This window comes from Ovis canadensis, chromosome X (assembly GCF_042477335.2).
Source record: "Ovis canadensis isolate MfBH-ARS-UI-01 breed Bighorn chromosome X, ARS-UI_OviCan_v2, whole genome shotgun sequence".
In the NCBI taxonomy this organism is placed as follows: domain Eukaryota; kingdom Metazoa; phylum Chordata; class Mammalia; order Artiodactyla; family Bovidae; genus Ovis; species Ovis canadensis.
Genome location: NC_091727.1, coordinates 57,758,076 through 57,777,747, shown reverse-complemented (window position 1 = coordinate 57,777,747; position 19,672 = coordinate 57,758,076). Strand labels below are relative to the sequence as shown.

The window sequence follows — 19,672 nt, the reverse complement described above, 5'->3', positions numbered from 1 at the left end:
CATCCAACCATCTCATCCTCTGTCACCCCCTTCTCCTCTCGCCTTCAATCTTTCCCAGCATCAGGGTCTTTTCAAATGAGTCAGCTCTTCACATCAGGTGGCCAAAGTATTGGAGTTTCAGCTTCAACATCAGTCTTTCCAATGAACACTCAGGACTGATCTCCTTTAGGATGGACTGGTTGGATCTCCTTGCAGTCCAAGGGACTCTCAAGAGTCTTCTCCAACACCACAGTTCAAAAGCATCAAATCAGAAATCTCATATGCTTGCAAATAACACCAAAAATATCAGTACCTAACACCCTGGGATATATAGCCTCCATCAGCTCAGGGAACTCACACCTGGTATGTATATCCACAAAGGGCTCTGAGACCACATGTCCTAAGATCTGTGTCCAGAGACAGATCAAAGAACTCACGTCCTGGGAAAACACCCTCAAACACATCAGAGTCCTTTCAACCTGGTTCATTTACCAGAAAACAGATCTGAATCTTCACACCATTAGACATGTACTGCTCCCCCTATCCAACACACACCGAGATCAGAGAGTTCACACCCTGGGATATACCTCAACAAACAGATTAGAGACCTCAAAACCTGGACACATAACCACAGAGACCACAAACCTCAAACCCTGCAGTCTATGCCTTCAAAGAGACCAAAGACCTCATACTCTGAGAAATATACCAACAAACAGATCAGGGGACTCACATCATGGGATATACTCCAGAACACTTCAGAGACCATATACAACCACAACTAGATCAGAGATCTCAAATCCTGCAACAGATATTCACAAGAACATCAGAGACAAGACATGCTATGAAAAAGATCCAGAAACAGATGACAGAACAAATATCTTGTGACATATACCCACAAAGAGATCAGAGAGCTCAAAGCCAAGCATAGGTACTCACAAGAGATCAGAGGATTCAAGCCAAGCGACATAAACTCACAGTGAGCTCTTTGAAATCTCGCACTCTAGATATTCATAACAAAATAGGTTCGAGACTTCATATTATGGTAGATATATCACTGAGAAAAGCAGAAAGTTCATTAACATCAGAAATACCTCTGAAATACACCAGAGACCTAATAACCTGGAATGCAAACCCCAGATATGTTATTAAAGAGCTCATATACTATAGGCATTCCCTGACGGTCCAATGGTTATAGGTTTTGTGCTTTTACTGCTGTAAGCCCAGGTTCAATCCCTGGTCAGGGAACTAAGATCCCATAAGTGGCACGACCCCCCTGTGAAAAAAAGACCTCAAGTACTGGACACACATCCTGAATCAGCTCAAAGACCTCATATCCTAGGACACAAACATACAAACAGATTGGAGACCTCACATTCTGAGACATACAGGAACAAACAGCTCAGAGACCAAAAATTTGGGGGCACACCCTCACACCATCTGACACACATTCACCGACAGATAATGGAGTTCTCATCCTGGGATGTGCACTGACAATCAGATAGAGACATCACAAGCCAGGACACTGTTCATCTCCTATAACAAATCACTAAAATCTTGGTATTGTAAAACAACACTAATTTATTATCGTACACTTCTATAGGTCAGAGACCTAAAATTGAGTCTTACAGAGATAAAGTCAAGTTTTCGGCAGAGCTACTTCCCTTCAGGAAGCTCCAGGAAAATGCACTTCCTTTCATTTTCCAGTTTTAGAGGCTGTCTGCAGTCCTTGGTTCATGGCCCCTTCCTCCATCTTCAAAGCCAGCAGCGTTTCATCTTCAAATGTCTCTCTGATCTCTCTTCTCTCTGTTTCAGCTGTCAAATCTCCTTTTCCAACTCTGCTTCCATCATTACATCACCTTCTTAGACAGCCTGCATTGTCACAGTGTCATTTCTGACTCTCACCATCATGCCTCCCACACGTAAGGACCTTAGTGACTACTCTGGGCCCACATGGATAATCCAGGATAAACCCCCAGCCTCCTGGTGATTAACTTAATCAAATCTGCAAAGTCCCTTCTGCCAGAAAGTTAACATAGTCACAGGCTTCCCAGGTGGCTCAGATGGTAAAGAATCTGCCTGCAGTGCATGAGACCCAGGTTCAATCCTTGGGTCAGGAAGATCCCCTGGAGAAGGAAATGGCAACCCACTCCAGTATTTTTGCCTAAAGAATCCCATGGACAGAGGAACCTGGGGTTGCAGAGTCAGACATGACTCAGTGACTAACACTTTCACTAGGGACTGAGACATGGATATTACTGAGGGCCAGGATTCAGCTGAACAGAGATGTACATGCATAAATCAGTCGAGACATGATGTCCTGGGAGACACACACCCACAAACTAATCAGGGAGCTCATATGTGATTTATATACCCACAAACGGATCAGGGACCGAAAAACCTGGAAAATATAGCCATAAAGAAATCATAGACCTAAAATCCTGCAACATAAGCCTACAAAGAGTTCAGAGACCTCACATGTAGGGTAGCACACCTAGAAACAGATTAGCATTCTCACACTAGCACATATACTGACAAACATGTGAGAGCTCTCAAAGCCTGGTACATACACTCAAAATGAGTTCAGATACGTCACCTGCTGGAATTCACTTCTAAACAGATCTGAAACCTCACAATATATACCCACAAACCCATCATAACCCTCCCTCCCTGGGACATATACATACAAAGAGCTCAGACACCTCACTCTGGGATATTCACCACCAAGCAGATCAGAGTCTTCAAGTCCTGGAATATAAAACAAATGGATTAGAGCACTTGCATTCTTGACAAAAATTCAAGAGCAGACATCACATACTGAAACATAGGAATGAACAGAGAATAGACCTCATACCATGAAACACACCTACAGAGAGGTCACAAGCCTTACATTCTCTGGTCATACACACCCTAAGAGATCTAAAACTTCATATATACCCACAAACAAAATAGAAATCTCAAATCCTGGGCTTCCCTGGTGGTTCAGTGGTGAAGAATCCATCTGCCAATGCAGGAGACATGAGTTCTATCCCTGATCTGGTAAGATCCCACATGCCGTAGAGCAAATAAGCCCATGAGCCACAACTATAAAGCCTGTGCTCTAGAGCCTGGGAGCTGCAACTTACTGGAGCCTGAGTGCCCTAGAGCCTGCACTCCATAACAAGAGAAGCCGCCACAATGAAATATTTGTGCAATGCAACTAGAGAGTAGCGCCCCCCTCCGCTTGCCACAACTAGAGAAAAGCCTGCATGCAGCAACAAAGACCCAGCACAGCCAAAAAGAAAGAAGGAAATCTTAAATCTTGGGAAATAATCCTCCTAGAAGATCAGAGGACTGACAGCCTGGGATGCACACCTATTAAAAAGTAGAGAAACTCGCAAACGATCAGAGAATCATTCAATCAAATCCTGGGAATTACACCCACAATGAGATCAGAGACCTTACATCCTGGAATATGTACCCTAAAACAGATTAGAAATCTTACCCCTGGACAAACATACCCCAAAGGATCAGAGACCTCACATCCTGGGACAAATGCCTGCAAACAGCTGTGGTCCTTACATCCTGGGACATAAATGCACAATCAGATCATGCATTACACCCTTGACAAACACAGATCAGACAACCCCTTCTGTGATGTTCACCCACAGAGAGACTAGGAACCTCACAACCTGAGACATACAAACATAATATACCAAAGAACTCAAATCCTGCAGTATCCACCACAAACAGATCAGAGACCCCATATACTGGGAAAAACATCCAGAAACAAAGCAGAGTCCTTTCAAATTGGAATACATCATTCAAAAGAGAGGAGAGCGTGCATATCCTGGGACTATACCAACAAATAAATTTGAGGCCTCATATCACAGGCCATATACTGTTGCTCAGATGGGAGAACTTACCTCTCTCTCTGGAGAAAGGAATAGAGAACAGGAATAGAGGAGAACATCAAGGGACGTCAAGAACACCAAGGGACATACTACCACAAATAGATCAAAGACTACATTTTTTTCACATACATCCATGTGAGAGACCTCACATATTGGAACATACAATGACAAACAGTCACAGATCTCACACCCTTAAACATACAATGACAAAAAGGATCATAACCTTAAAAAAGTCTTAAACCATTAAACAATCCCCCAAACAGATAAGAGACCTCACACTTTGGGACCTACACCCCAAAAGACTTCATGGGCCTCACACACTGAGACCTAACCCACAGACAAAAAGAAACCTTACAACTAGGTTTATTCAACTCACAAACATATCAGAGGACTTACATTCTTGGCATACACTCATGAAAGATACCTCACATACTGGTAATTATAGTGACATGAAGATCTCAGATCCTGGGACCTACATGCACAAACAAATGAGTGACCTCATGCTCTGGGACAGACACTCACAAACATAACACAGATCTTCCATTCTGATCAATATACCCATAAAACAGATCAGGACCTCACAACTGAGACCCACACACACAATGAAACAGCAGACATCACATCCTGGGATATTGCAGAAACAACCCAGATACCTAAAATTCCAAGACAGAAAGCCACAAACACAACACAGACATCACACCTTGGAATAATAACCATAAGAGATGAAAGAATTCAAACTCTTAATATAGTCATGAAAAGATCAGAGACCTTACATACAGAGACTTCTGTGGACAAACAGATCAGGGACTTCTTACTCTGTGACATACACCCAGAAACAGATCAGAGACCTCATAACCTGGGAAATATACACACAAACAGGCCTCGACATACACCAAGGAAAACAGACTCACATACTGGTATACACCAACAAACAGATCAGAGACCTTACATTCTTGGAAATATACCACCCAACATATCAGAGACCTCACACTTGGGATATACACCAACAAAGAGCTCAGACACTTTATACCACAGGATACACATGTCCAAAGAGATCAGAGACCCACATCATAAGTCATGCAGTCACAAACATACTTGAAAACTCACATTATGCAACTCTCCCCCAAATAAAACCCCACAGATCAGAGACCTCATTCCCCAGAATATACAAACAGAAAAATATCAGAGAGTTTGACATACACCCATATCCTTGACATATTCCCATCAAGAGAGACCTCATATACTGAGACATATACAGGGGCAGAGAAGTGAGACCTCATTTTGGGACATACATCCAGAAATACATGACAGATTTCATACTGTGGGACATACACCCACAAAGACTTCAAGGAACTTACATCTTGGGAACCATACCCACAAACATTTTAGAGATCTCACACCCACACTCACAAACTAAGCAGAGACCTCACACTCTGGGACATTCACCCTCAGCTAGAATAGTCCTAACATCATGTAACACACACCTAACAAACAGATCAGAGTACTTATACTCTCAGAAAACCACACCAAAAAATCTGGGAAATATGATAACCAGGGCAATATATCCACAAAGAGCTCAGAGACCTCATATCTTGGGACACATACCACAAACAGATCAGAGAGCTCATACATAGGCACAAACACCTACAAAGAGATCAGAGCTTTAATATCCAAGTGTGCATGCTCAGTCACTTCAGTCGTGTCTGACTCTTTGTGACCCTATACACTGTAGCCTGCCAGGTTCCTCTGTCCATGGAATTCTCCAGGCAAAAATCCTGGAGCGGGTTGTCATTTCCTCCTCCAGGGGATCTTCCTGACCCTGGGATCAAACCTGAATCTCTTGTGTCTCCTGCATTTTTGGGCAGATTCTTTACTACTTGAGCCAACAAGGGTATAAGCCCCCAAGATAGATCAAGGACTTTATACTCTTGACATACACCCAAGAAGAGAGACCTCAAATTCTGTAGCATACAATGACAAACAGATCAGAGAACTCATACCCTGAGATATATACCCACAAGCAGCTCAAAACTTTATATCACTGGATGTATACCCACAACAGAACAGAGATGTCACACTCTGGACATTCACACCCAAACAGATCAGACAACTCATATCCTGGAATATACACCCACAACCAAATCAGAAGTCTCTCATCCTGGGAACCAACACCCAAACAGATCAGAGAGACCTCATGATCTCAGACACACACTCAAAGAGCTCAGAGACCTCACACCCTGGTATATATACCTATGAAGAGAGACCTTGTATACTGCAACATTCAGCCACAGTCATGTCAGGGATCCCACACATTTGGGACATACATCGAACAACAGCACAGGAACATTATAACACCCTTAAACAGTTTAGGGGGCTGAAACCCTAGGACACAGATTCCCCCTGCCCTCAAAATCAGTCATATTAATATCTGAACACAGACTCTCAAACACCACAGAAACTTCATATCCAGGAACTTGGTGGCCCAAACTGTTCTGTCACCCAGTACTCTGGATGCAGACTCTAGTCACCTCGGTGATATCTCTTTCTGGGTCCTAAAAATCCCTATAGTTCAAAGAACAAACAAAACCTGTATGCATCCTCCAAAGAGTTCATGGCTGTGAAATCTGAGACACAAACTCCTAAAGGCCTCAATGTCCTCACACCCAGAACACAGACTGCCAGAGGGCTCAGAAAGTTCAAATCCTGGACCCCAATACAAGGTATTTTAGAGACATTATACCTTAGGATCACAAATCCCAAGTAGTTATGATCACATTCTGGAAGTGAACAGAAAAACATCCCAGAACTCCCATAATTCTAGACCTAGATCCTCAATTAGTTCAGACATCTAAAACAGAGAGAGAGAGAGAACCCAGAGATCAGAGACCTGAAAGTGTGAAGCACAGAATGCTTACAACATGCAGATATGCATACAGTTTACAAGAAACTCAGGACTCTGGAACCCTGGACTGAGACTCTCAAAGAGCTCAGAAACACCACAAACTACCCCTAAACTTGGCAGCTTAAAACAATGGTAAATGTTAATCATCTCACACAGTTTTGAGGAGTCAGGAACTCAGGAGAAGCTTGGCTGCACAGTTCTGGCTTTGGATCTCTTGGGCTGCAGTCATCTGAAGGCTGGAGTGGACCCAGAAGCTCCACTTGCAGGTTGGATCACTTACATGGCTAATGAATTAGTGCTGGCTTTTGGCTGAGATACTTCAGTTATGTGGTACAGGTGTCTCAACAAGGGGCTGCTTGAGTATCCTCACAATATGGTAGATGGCTTCCACTAAAGCAAGAGATCCCAGAAAGAGCAAGGCAGAAGCCAAAATGCCTTTTAAACTTCCCTAGAGGGCAGAAGGAGAAGGGGGCAACAGAGGATGAGATGGTTGGATGTGAGTCTGAGCAATGGACATGAGTTTGAGCAAACTCCAGGAGACAGTGAAGGACAGGGAAGCCTCGTGTGCTGCAGTCCATGGGGTTGCAGAGTTGGACACAACTTAGTGACTGAACAACAACTAAGTAAGCATTGCTTTGCTGCATTCCACAAATTAGGGAGTTTTAGTTTCATTTTTATTTAGTTCAAACTATTAAAAAAAAATTTGTCTTAAGGCTTCTTTGACTCATTGAGCCTCTGTGTGCATGTGTGGTAAGTCACTTCAGTCGTATCCAACTCTTTGCAACTCTGTGGACTGTAGCCCACCAGGCTCCTCCGTCCATGGGATTCTCCAGCCAAGAATACTGGAGTGAGTTGCCATACCCTTCTCCAGGGGATCTTCCCCACCCAGGGACCAAGCCCACACCTCTTACATTTCCTGCATTGGCAGGCAGGTTCTTTACCACTAGCACCACCTGGGAAGCCCCTTAAGCCTCTGCGCCCTCTCCCAAAGCCTTTCTCCAGAGCTCAGAACCTACCTCTTGCATAAATGCACAAACCTGTCTGTCTTATAACCAGATTTATAGTTTTCACAAGAGAAAATGTTTTTTCCTCATTGCGCACCCCTGCATCATGGTATACAGTCTATTATGTCTGTTCTCAAGAGAACAAGTGAAGTACAATTGTGAATTTTGTAGAGATGGAGACACAATTCTGGAGAGTATTTTATTTACTCTTTCTTGAATCCAACACACATTTATAGTAAATAATACATGCATGTTACTCCTACATTCCAACTGAGACAATCTCAGACCCACACTGGCCCCTGACCAGAGATGGCATTTACCTGGATTGCATTCCTCCCCCTACCCCTGAATTCTGCTTTCAGAAGTCAAGGGAGTGTAGGTGTGTGGACTGTATATTGTCCTATTGACTCAGAGCTAAGTCTTCTAAAACTTCAGTAAATCAAGGTTTAGAAAGATGATTCAAAAAGTTAGACTCTCCTACCATCCAGCCAGGACTTAGGAGTTCCAGACTCTGAAACAGGGTCTGAAAGTAAGTGAAAGTGTTAGTTGCTCAGTCATGTCCGACCCTTTGCAACCCCATGGACTGTAGTCCGCCAGGCTCTTCTATCCATGGGATTCCGCTGGCAAGAATACTGGAGTGGGTAGGCATTTCCTTTGCCAGGGGATCTTCCCAACCTAGGGATCAAACCTGGGTCTCCAGCTTTGCAGGCAGATCCTTTACCGTCTGAGCCACCATATGTGACAACATCTAGGGACAGTTGGGAGGGCGGAGGTGCTATTGGCATCTAGAGGGTGGAGATCAAGGATGCTGCTTGTCATTGCCCTTTAGCCAAAGACCCCCCACCCCCAGGAATATACCTGTAGTTACACAAGTTGGGTTTATTACTCATTGCAGTGAGCAAGAATGTGGGGAACCGTGGGGCATCTAGGTTAACAGGGTGTTAGAGAGAACAAATCATAGAATCTGGGCTTAGGTTGAGTGGTTTGGGGAAGGGTCTAAGGAACTGCAGGCTTACTCCAGATTGGATGCTGTCAGAAAGTGAGAGCAGATTTATTATTTGGTATCTCAATAAGCCTTTAAATCTATGAGGAAGGCAGCCTAGAGTAAGGATAATGCTGAAATTGATAGAAAAGTAGCAGTCACTCATTTTAACCAAGTTGTTGTCCAATCCCTAGTCACGTCCAACTTTGTGAATTTATGGACTGCAGCATGCCAGACTCCTCTGTCCTCTACTATTTCCTGGAGTTTGCTCAAATTCATGTCCACTGAGCCAGTGATACTATCAAACCATCTCATCCTCTGTCACCCACTTCTCCTTTTGCCTTCAATCTTTCCCAGCATCAGGGTCTTTTCCAATGAGTCAGCTCTTCCATACAGTCCGTATAGTCAAAGCTATGGTTTTTCTAGTAGTCGTACAGATGTGAGAGCTGGATCATAAAGAAGGCTGAACACCAAAGGATTGATGCTTTCAAACTGTGATGCTAGAGAAGACTCTTGAGTCCCTTGGACTGCAAAGAGATCAAACCAGTCAATCCTAAAGGAAATCAACTCTGAATATTCACTGGAAGGACTGAAGCTGAAGCTGATGCTCCAACACTTTGGCTGCCTGATGTGAAGGGCCGACTCATTTTAACCAAGAGAGAGGGATGTTTGCTATCGTGTGGATGGCACAGTGACCTTGTTTTTGCCTATGCTTAGACAACATTATTGGGGAAGGAAATGGCAACCCACTCCAGTATTCTTGCCTGGAGAATCCCAGGGACAGAGGAGCCTGGTGGGCTGCCATCTATGGGGTCGCACAGAGTCGGACACGACTGAAGCGACTTAGCAGTAGCAGCAGACAACATTATAACATGGCTTGGCTTTGTCTCATTTTGGCATGGTCTCAGAATAACCTTGTCTGAGGTTAGTATTCTATGAGATTTTTTTATGTCTAATAAGAGAATAACAGCCTACCTGTGGGTGCCAGGACAACTTCTGGATGTTGGGGACTGCTCCTTCTCTCTCTCCCTCCTTTCTTTTCTTTCTCATGCTAAACATCTGTTAGGAGTTCAGTTGTGTCCCTCAAAATTCACATGGTGAAGTTCTAATCCCTAGGACCTCAGAATGTGACCTTATTTGGAAGTAGGGTCATTACAAATATAAGACAAGGTCATACTGCAGTAGGGTGAGCCTCTAATGCAATATGACTGGTGTCTATATAAAAAAAGAAATTTGGGCACAGACATACACAGGGAGAATGCCATATGGAGATGAAGGCAGAGATTGGGGTGATGCAGCAAAAGCCAAGGAATGTCAGACTGCCAGCAAACCACCAGAAGCTAGGAAAAAGGCATGGAACAAATTCTCCTTCTCACCCCCCAACAAAGAACCAACTGGACTCACACCTTGATCTCAGACTTCCAGCCTTTAGAACTGTGAGAAAATAAATGTCAGTTGTTTGAGATACTGAGGTTTTGATACTATTTTAAAATTTTTATTGTTGCTTTACAATGTTTTGTTAGTTTCTGCTGTACAATGAAGTGAATCAGCTATATACATATATACACACACATGTATCCCCTTCCTCTTGGACCTCCCTCCCACCCCACCCACATCCCACCCATCTAGGTCATCACAGACTGAGCTGAACTCCCTGCATGATACAGCAGGCTCCCACTAGCTAGCTATTTTACACATAGTAATGTATATATGTCAATACTACTTTCCTAATTCATCCTACGCCCCTTCACTCCCATGTCCACACAGCCGTTCTCTATCTCTGTGTCTCTGTTCCTGCCCTTGATGTGGTGCTGTTTTTACAGCAGCTCTAGCAAATGAAAACAATATCCTACAATGTCTTCCATAAAGGATTTTCCAATCCAAAATGTCAATAGTGTGTGGTGATCATTTTGTCATGTATAGAAATATCAAATCACTACTATGCACTTGCAACTAACATCATGTTGTAGATCAATTATATTTCAATTTTAAATGTATTATTTATCCAATTATTATTTTTTCTGTGTATTCCTCTTTATTTTTTATTATTTTTAAGCTTAACAGTTGATTTAATTCTATTATGAATAACAGAAATCTACTCACATTGGCTTAAAACACAGTTTTTTCCTTTCACGCATTTTATTTATTTTTTAATTTAAATTTATTTTATATTGGAGTATAGTTGATTTACAATGTTGTGTTAGTTTCAAGTGTACAACAAAGTGATTCAGTTATACATATACATATACTCATTCTTTTTTCAGATTCTTTTCCTATATAGGTTATTAAAGAATATTGAGTAAAATTCCCTATGCTATACATATCCACTTATTCTTGATTTGGGGGAAATTTACGTAGAATATCATAATCTTAAGATTCATGGTCTGAGTTTTCACTTACATAATAAATTTAAGCAATATCAAAAAAAAAAAAAACTGTCAACAGTGCTGAGGTTGAAGAATCCCGCCCTAGACATGGAACCCCAAAGTACTTACTAACCTCAGAATCTCTGATAAAGACCAATAAAAAGTAGCAGAGTACACACAGCTTTGTACATAGACCCCCAAAGTGCTCAAAGACCTCACACCCTGAATACAGAAGCCTAAACAGCTCAGAGAAGACATGCCTTCAAGAGACCCCTAATAAGTCAAAAACATTATTCTCTGGGGCAGAGACCACCAAGAAGATGAAAAACCTAGCATCTAGAAACAGAAACCAAATGCTCAGAGACATCAAGTATGGGACAGGAAACCTAAGAGAGCTCTGGGTCCAAAATGCTCAGATATTTCATGCTTTGAACACACACCAGATAAGTGAACAGCTCAAGAACAATAGTATCATTCATTTCCTGCTTCTAGAACTGTATCATCTTTATGTAAGTGCTTTACATTAGGGGAAGCTGGGCAAAGAGTATACAAGAACTCTGCAGTATTTGTGCAATTTTTCTCTAAGTCTAAAATTATTTTTAAAATAAGCTTTTTAAAGGAAAAAAGATCAAAGGACATAGAAAGGAATTTATAAACCTTAAATACATGGTTCCACAAGCTCAGAAAACAACATTATGCACCTCTATTAGTCAAAGAAATGCCAAAAAAAAAAAAAAAAAGGAATTCAACTTTAAGGGAAAAAAACCCACTTACCCAAGGACAAAGACCCTCAAACAGCTTAGAGACTTTATACCCTGGGACAGAGATCCACAAACGTCTGTAAAACCACAACCCCTGTGACAAGAGCCTCAAAACAGCTGAGACTTCACTGTAGGGCCATAGACATCATACCTTGAACTGAGATTCCAAACAACGAGATTTCACATTCTGAACACAGTCCTCCAAAATGCACACAGCATGTAATAATTATAAGTCGACTGACTTAAAAATCATTTTCCTCCTACTCACTTACACTCAGCCAAGCACCTTCCCTGCCTGATGCTTAAAATCCCATCATCAAAGTTTACTCCTTTGAGTTGTCTTTCTCCCCTTCAAAATTCTCCTTTAATTGTCACACATCCTTCTGTCCTAGAGCGTGAAATCATGCATCTCTCTGTAGTCATTTATGACCCAGCCCCTCACCCTACTCCTCCACACACACACACACACACACACACACTGCCACACACCCTGAGTCAGGCCTGGTCCAGAAGGGGTAGGAAACGTCCAAGTCATCCTCTCCCGGGGGAGGAGGGGATGTCTTGGAGGAGGATCATGAGATCGCCTTGAATCTTCTCTGCTGGACTCAGACCTACAAAGGCAGCCTAATACAGTGATGTCAGGAACCCTGGAGAAGAATTTTTCTCAGTTGCTGTTGTGAATGGTGAGTGGATCCTGAAATCAATATAATGGGATGCAATATGCATTGTTCTAAAAAGAGAAACAACAGGTAGAAGAGAATAGAAAAGATTACCCAATACATTCTGTGCCAGCCAATAATACCAGCTTCTTTTACAGGTGCGCAAACTGAAGTTCCTAGATGGGATTCGAACCTACAGTCTCCAGTAGCCAAAGCCCTGCCTCAGCAATCCCGAACGCCAACCCGGGAGCCATAGCGCCTGCGCCAAACCAGCAGCCAATGGCATCCCGGAGCCGGTGGACCCCGGGCTCGTAGCCTTTAAGAGATTCCAGAAAACCTCGGTACCCTGGAAGAGCTTCTGTAGGCAATCTAGCGGCGGCCAATCAAAGCTCAGGGCAAGATTTGATCCCGCCCTCCTCATCTAGGACCCAATCATCACTCCACGACCTTTCACCCCACTCCACCCACCCCGCTGTTGCTTAGAAGCGGTAGCCAACTCAAGCGGGATCAAACATAAGATCACGGCGGTGGCTGAGGGTGGAGTTTACCCTACCCGGGATCCCAGGGCCAAGGTCGGCCAGGGCATCGCTATTCTCAGTCTGGGGAAGGGGCCGATAAACGCGCGGGATATTTCGTGTCCCCAGATATGAAGTGGTTTCTTCCAAAGTACACTACCTACCCACCTCCGTGGTACCTCCCACAGCGGACTGTTCCATCTCTGCGTCGCGCGATGGAGTGTCCCGGAGGTGCAGTCTCGTCAGTAACTTCATTCCCAAACCTGACGCTCTTTGTGTGTGTGACCTAAAAAGAGCTGTTTTATGTCAACACTCTAAGGATCATTCACACTTGGATTCACGCTGACATAACTACAGACTGTCTCTCTCTTTCATATCTTCCTCCCCTTGCCCATGTTCCATCCCTCATCTCCCTCTCAAATGTCCCTCAATAGAGCATCCTAGCCTAGTGATCTTGTTGAGAGCCATGCTGAGGTATCCAACCCTCTGCTGCAGATCCCTGGCCCATAAAAAGGCATTCGTTCCCCTGATGCCACTGATAGAAGTGTGCATTTATGTGCCAGCATCTATAATTTTTTTTTAAAGACACCTCTTCCTACTAGAATGTCAGTACTACCAGGGTGTATATAGATTTCTAGTTCCCCCGTGTCCCCACAGCACCTAAAACTGTGCCCTGTACACAGTAGGTGCTCAAAGAGGGGTGGGGTGGGGGTTGAATAAATTGAGTCCTTTGACCCAGCAGTTCCACTTCTCAATATGCGTTCTAAGGAAATACACATGCGCAGGTTTGTGTGCACATGAATATGAGAAACACACAACTGGGGCGCAGGGTAATTGATGTCATACTGTTGCAGAAACAAAGTAATCTAGAAACCAAGCACCACACTTGGAGAGTTGGAGAACTCAGGTTTATTATGCCAGTGAGCCCAGAGGAGTTGGGCCCAGAGTGGGCCCAAGCTCTAAGCCGTGACCAAAGGGGTTACAGAGTTTTCTATACGGACAGGCATGATTAAGTGGGTTTGCAGGTTTGCAGGCACTGGGCGATTGCAAAGAGCAGGACAAGGGTGAGTGAGATAAGCTCCAGTTCCTAGTATTGTAAGTCCCCACTTTCTGAGACTATGTGACTGACGTGATCCAGACTTTGCAAGGAGCAAGCTGAGTTACAGAGGCAGAAAGAGCAGGAGGTTATGTAAAGTTTTAACTTTTCCTCTTCAATACCACAGAGTATGGGCTGTGAGACAAAATAAGACCTCAACACTGGAAACATACCCCACATGGCTCAGGAATGTCACATCATAGGACATAGCACAAAAGAACTTGGAGAACTCACATGATGAGGTATAGATAACCAGTTCATAGATCTCATCCTTTGGTCACAGACTCCTATAAACATCTTAGAGATTTTACTCCCTGGGACACCAAAATGCCTCAGGGACCCCTCACACTGGGACACAAACCCCAAATAGCTCACATACCTCATACCACAAACACAGATCCCCCAACAGCTCAGAGATCTTGTCAACTGAGATTTACATTAAAAATCTAGACAAAGACCTCTGGCTCTTGACATAGACCACAAAACAATTCAGAGGCCTGGACACAAACAGAATGAGGGTGCTGGAGGGACCATTTAAAAGACATACTGTTAATGGGAAAGCAAGTAGGAATGCAAGTGAAAAAAATGCTCAAAGACATGAGATGAGCACTGGCCCTGCAAAGTGTTCTGAGACCTTATACCCATACAACTCAGAGAAACAACTCAGACACAAATCTTGTGCCCCAAATTATAATCACTTCAGTGATCACACTCCCTAGGATATTGACCCCAAGGAGCTCAAAAAGGTGACATCCTGCACATAAGTTCCCAAACAACTCAGGAGACTCTCACACCCTGGGACAAAACAGGGTGTCTTGTCCCAAAAAAAATAGAATAGTGGGGACTTCCCCAGTGGTCCAGTGGTTAAGTCTCCACACCTCCACTGCGGAGGGCACAGGTTCAGGAACTAGTGGGGGAACTAAGATCCTTATGCCATGCAGCATGACCAAATAAATAAATATAGTACAGCAACCTGTGACTCCAGAAACAGGTCTCTAGATTTCCCTGGTGGCTCAGAGGGTAAACCATCTATCTACAATGCAGGAGACCTGGGTTCGATCCCTGGGTTGGGAAGATCCCCTGGAGAAGGAAATGGCAATCCACTCCAGTACTATTGCCTGGAAAATCCCATGGACAGAGGAGCCTGGTAGGCTACAGTCCATGGGGTCGCAAAGAGTCGGACACGACTGAGCGACTTCACTTTGCTAAATAGCTAACGAGACTTTATACTCAGGAACACCGACATCCAAATATTCATAGACCCCCTACACCCTGGAAGAGAAGTTTCAAAACACTGCAGAGATATAACCCTCTGTTACAAAGGCCCCCAAATATCTCAGGTACCCCAAAACACAAGACACAAAGTTCACAACAACATAGAGGCCTCATACCTTGGATGCAGACCTGGAAACAGTTCAGAGACCTTACAACACAAGTTAAATGAAAAAATAGAAGACTTCATAGAAATAAACCACAAATAGCCTATGAGACTTCATACTCAAGAACTCAGACACTCAAAAAACACAGATGCCTTGGAAAAGGGACACTGGTACAACTCAGTGACCTCACTGTTCAGACATAGACCCTAATATAGACACATCAGTCTCTGGAACTGAGATCACCAAAATGATCAGAAACCTCATGCCTGGAAACAAAACTCAGCTTACTCAAAAATCTGACATCCTATAACTCAGGATGCACATGACCTCAAACAGCTTGCGCATTAAAACCGAGAATCTCAAACCACTCACAGATCTCCAGACATGGGTACCCAGCACCTGACAGACTTTATACACTAGACACAGACTTCTAAAACATTTCCAAGACTGCACATTCTGGGATAGAGACCTGACAAGAGAATAGCGATGTCCTGTTTTGTGACACATTCCCATAAATAATTTTGGAAACTGACCCCAAATAGGGCAGGGACATCATAATCAAGAAAGTAATCCCTACCCTCCTACACTCTTGGTGGGAATGTAAATTGGTGCAGCCACGACAGAAAAATGATATGGCAATTACTTCAAAAACTAAAAATAGAGTTATCAGATGATCCAGCAATCCCACTCCTGGCATATATCTGGAGAAAACTCTAATTAAAAGAGATACATGCAGCCCTAATCTCTGTTTATAGCAGTACTATTTACAATAGCCAAGATATGGAAGACATGGAGGCAACCTAAATATCCATTGACAGATGTATGTATGTGTATATATATATTATTCAGCCATTAAAAAGAATGAAATAATGCCATTTTCAGCAACATAGATGGACCTAGAGATTATCATACTAAGTGAAGTAAGTCAGAAAGAAAGACAAATACCACATGATCTCACTCATATGTGGAATCTAAAATATGACACAAATGAACCTATCTATGAGACTGTCTGTGAGACAGACTCAGAGACCTAGAGATCAGACTTGTGGTTGCCAAGGAGGAGGCGGGTAGAGGAGGGATGAATTGGGAGTTTGAGGTTAGCAGATGCAAACTATTATCTAGAGAGTGGCTAAACAACAAGGTCCTACTGTACAGCACAGGGAACTACATTCAATATCCTATGATAAACCATAACAGAAAAGAGAATGAAAAAGAATATATATCTATATATTACTATATTTAGTAATATCTAGTGATTCACTTTGCTGTACAGCAAAAATTAACACAACATTGTAAATCAACTATACTTTAATAAAGTGAATTATTTTTTTTAAAAGAAAGAGGACTTCTCTGGCAATCCAGTGGTTAAGACTCCATGCTTCCAATGCAGGGGCATGAGTTCCATCCCTGGTCAGGGAACTAAGATCTCACATGCTGTGCAGAGTGGCCAAAAAAAAAAAAATTAATTAAATTGAAAAAAAGAAAGAAAGTAATCTCTTAACAGTTGATAAAGACACCACATCCTGGGACTGATAATTCTGAAAGGAAAAGAGATTTCACATTCCAAATGGTTCAAGGATATCACCATATGGAGCTCAGAATCCAAAGAGCTTGGATACCTCCCACCCTGAAACACAAAGACTGGAACAGCTCTGGAAACTGAGACCCTGGACACAGACCCTAAACAGCTCAGAGACCTCACACGTCAGGACACAGATCCTGAAACTCCTTAAAGGTGTAACATCATGGCATGACACACTCACAAAAATACCTCAGAGACCCAGACCCTGCAAACAGAACCCAGAAATAAATAAAAAGCCTTATTCTTGAGAACCTATGGAATAGCACAAGGAACTCTACTCAATGCTCTGTGGTGACCCTAATGGGAAGGAAATCCAGAAAAGGGGGATATATGTATATATATAGCTGATTCACTTTCTTGTACAGCAGAAGCTAACACAACATTGTTAAACAACTATTTGTTGTTTTGTTGATGTTCCTGTTTTAGTCCCTAAGTGATGTCCAACACGTTTGTGACTCCATGGGCTGTAGCCTGCCAGGCTCTCCTGTCCATGGGATTTCTCAGAAAAGAATACTGGAGTGGGTTGCTATTTCCATCTCCAGGGCATCTTCCTGACCCAAGGATTGAACCCTCATTCCTGCACTGGCAGATGGATTCTTTACCATTGAGCCACCAAGGAAACCCATGAGCTAAAAATAAGGCTACTATACTTCAATAATTTTATTTTTTTACAAAAAAGACCTCATTCCTGCACCTGAGACCCACATAAGCATCAAAGACCTCACACGTGAAAACGTCTGCCAAATAGCTCAAAGATTTCATGTGGTAAGATTTAGACCCATAAGAGTTATGAGGTCCCACATCTCTGACAGAGACTTCTGCAAAGTTAAGAAACTTTAAACTCTGGACCCACATCCCCCCGCAAAGCACAAATCCTCACACACATGCAGAAAATACACTCCCAACAGCTCAGAAAACTGACAATGCAACAACAACAACAAAAACTATGAACACCTCAACAATCTCATTCTGTGGTACCACACTATTCAAGCATGAAGACCTCACACAGCTGGACACAGAACATGATTCTGAGGCCTTGGACAGTGATTCCCAAGAAACTCAGAGATTTCATAGGCTGAGACAATGATACGGAAACACTGCAGAGACCTCACACCCTGAGACACAGTGTCCCAAGGAGCTCATTTGTCTTACACTGTGGGCAAAGCAGAAAACAATTCTGAGGCCTCAAGCTTTGGACTGAGTCCACTCTCTCCACCCCTTACTCCTGGCCAACCTCAGAGACCTCGCGAGTTCAGAAAAAATCCAAAGCAGACACCTCACATCCTGTCACATAGAATCCTAATATGTCGGAGACCTTCAGACCTGAACACATACCCCAGACAGCTCTGGCAATTCACACCCTAGGGACGCACAACCCCCTAAGGGCTCAAGCAATTCACTTAGGGGCATCAGTGGCAAGTACCTCAGCGATCTCATCTCCTTGAGATTCAGCTCTCCAAAACAGTTCAGAGGACATGACATAAAACCCCAAACAGTTCAGAGGTCTCACACTCTGGAACCCCAATCCACGGACAAACAGTGATACCACACAGTTACACAGATGACTAAACAGACTCCACCCCTTAGAAATGGAACAGAGGTCAGAGACATCATACCCTTATCAGTGATTGTCCATAGGAAGAGACTCTTCATGCACCTGGAAACATATCCCAAATGGCTCATAATTCCCATCATGAGACACAGAACCTCCCCCCAAAAAAACACACAGATTTCATACTCTGAACACAGATTCCCAAACTGCAGAAAGTTCACATCCTGGGACCCAGACCCTAAAGAGCTCAGAGAACTTGAACCCTTGGACAGAGGCCAGGAAACAAATGGAGATGTCAGGCCATGAACACAGATGCCCATGAGTTCACAGACCCCCTGTGTTGGAACCAGGATCCAAAATATCCCAGAGATTTCACACTATGGGTTACAGGTCCCCCAGAAAGTCCTTGCAGCCTAATCATAGTCACCAGGGAGTCTGAATCCAGAGAGTCTGAATTCACCTAGAGAGTTCAGACATCTCACACCTTGGACACAGAACACAAACAAAACAAAACAAAACAAAAACTGTTCAGAAACCTCCTACCTTGATAACAGATCTCGAACAGATTCACAGACTTCATGGAAACCAAATGGCAAAGACAACTCCAACTTGAGACATAAACCTGATCCTTTTTCTAACAGACCACTTATTAGTCATAGATATCACACCCTTACACAGAAACCACCAAAAGTGTGAGAATACCCTAAGTGACACAGGAGTTTTATGGCATGGAACATACACCAAAAAGAACTCAGATGCCTCATACCCTTCAGACAGCTCATATCCTCAAACAGTTAAAAGACCTCATTTCTTGGATCCTGACTAAAAAATAATTCATAACCATTGTACCACTACCAAACATCCCAAAGAAACTCAAAAGCCTCAAGCGCTGGGGCACAGATATAGAACCACCTCCAAGACATCACACTGTGGAACACACCCAATGTGAAAGTGAAAGTTTTAGTCACTCAGTTTTGTGACCTCATGGACTGTAGCCCACCAGGC

General features: G+C 43.2%; 1 long non-coding RNA gene across 2 annotated transcripts; it reads right to left on the bottom strand.

The window, feature by feature from the left end:
• Positions 1-1,537: 1,537 nt before the first annotated feature.
• On the bottom strand, positions 1,538-19,285 carry LOC138930275 (uncharacterized). 2 transcript variants are annotated; one of them, XR_011446144.1, is made up of 4 exons: positions 19,211-19,285; positions 6,926-7,219; positions 2,664-2,724; positions 1,538-2,377 (listed from the first exon to the last, which is right to left on the bottom strand). It is a non-coding gene; the product is annotated as an uncharacterized lncRNA (long non-coding RNA). The 2 variants fall into 2 exon arrangements; XR_011446143.1 differs by lacking the exons at positions 6,926-7,219; positions 19,211-19,285 and adding an exon at positions 12,658-12,910.
• Positions 19,286-19,672: the final 387 nt, after the last annotated feature.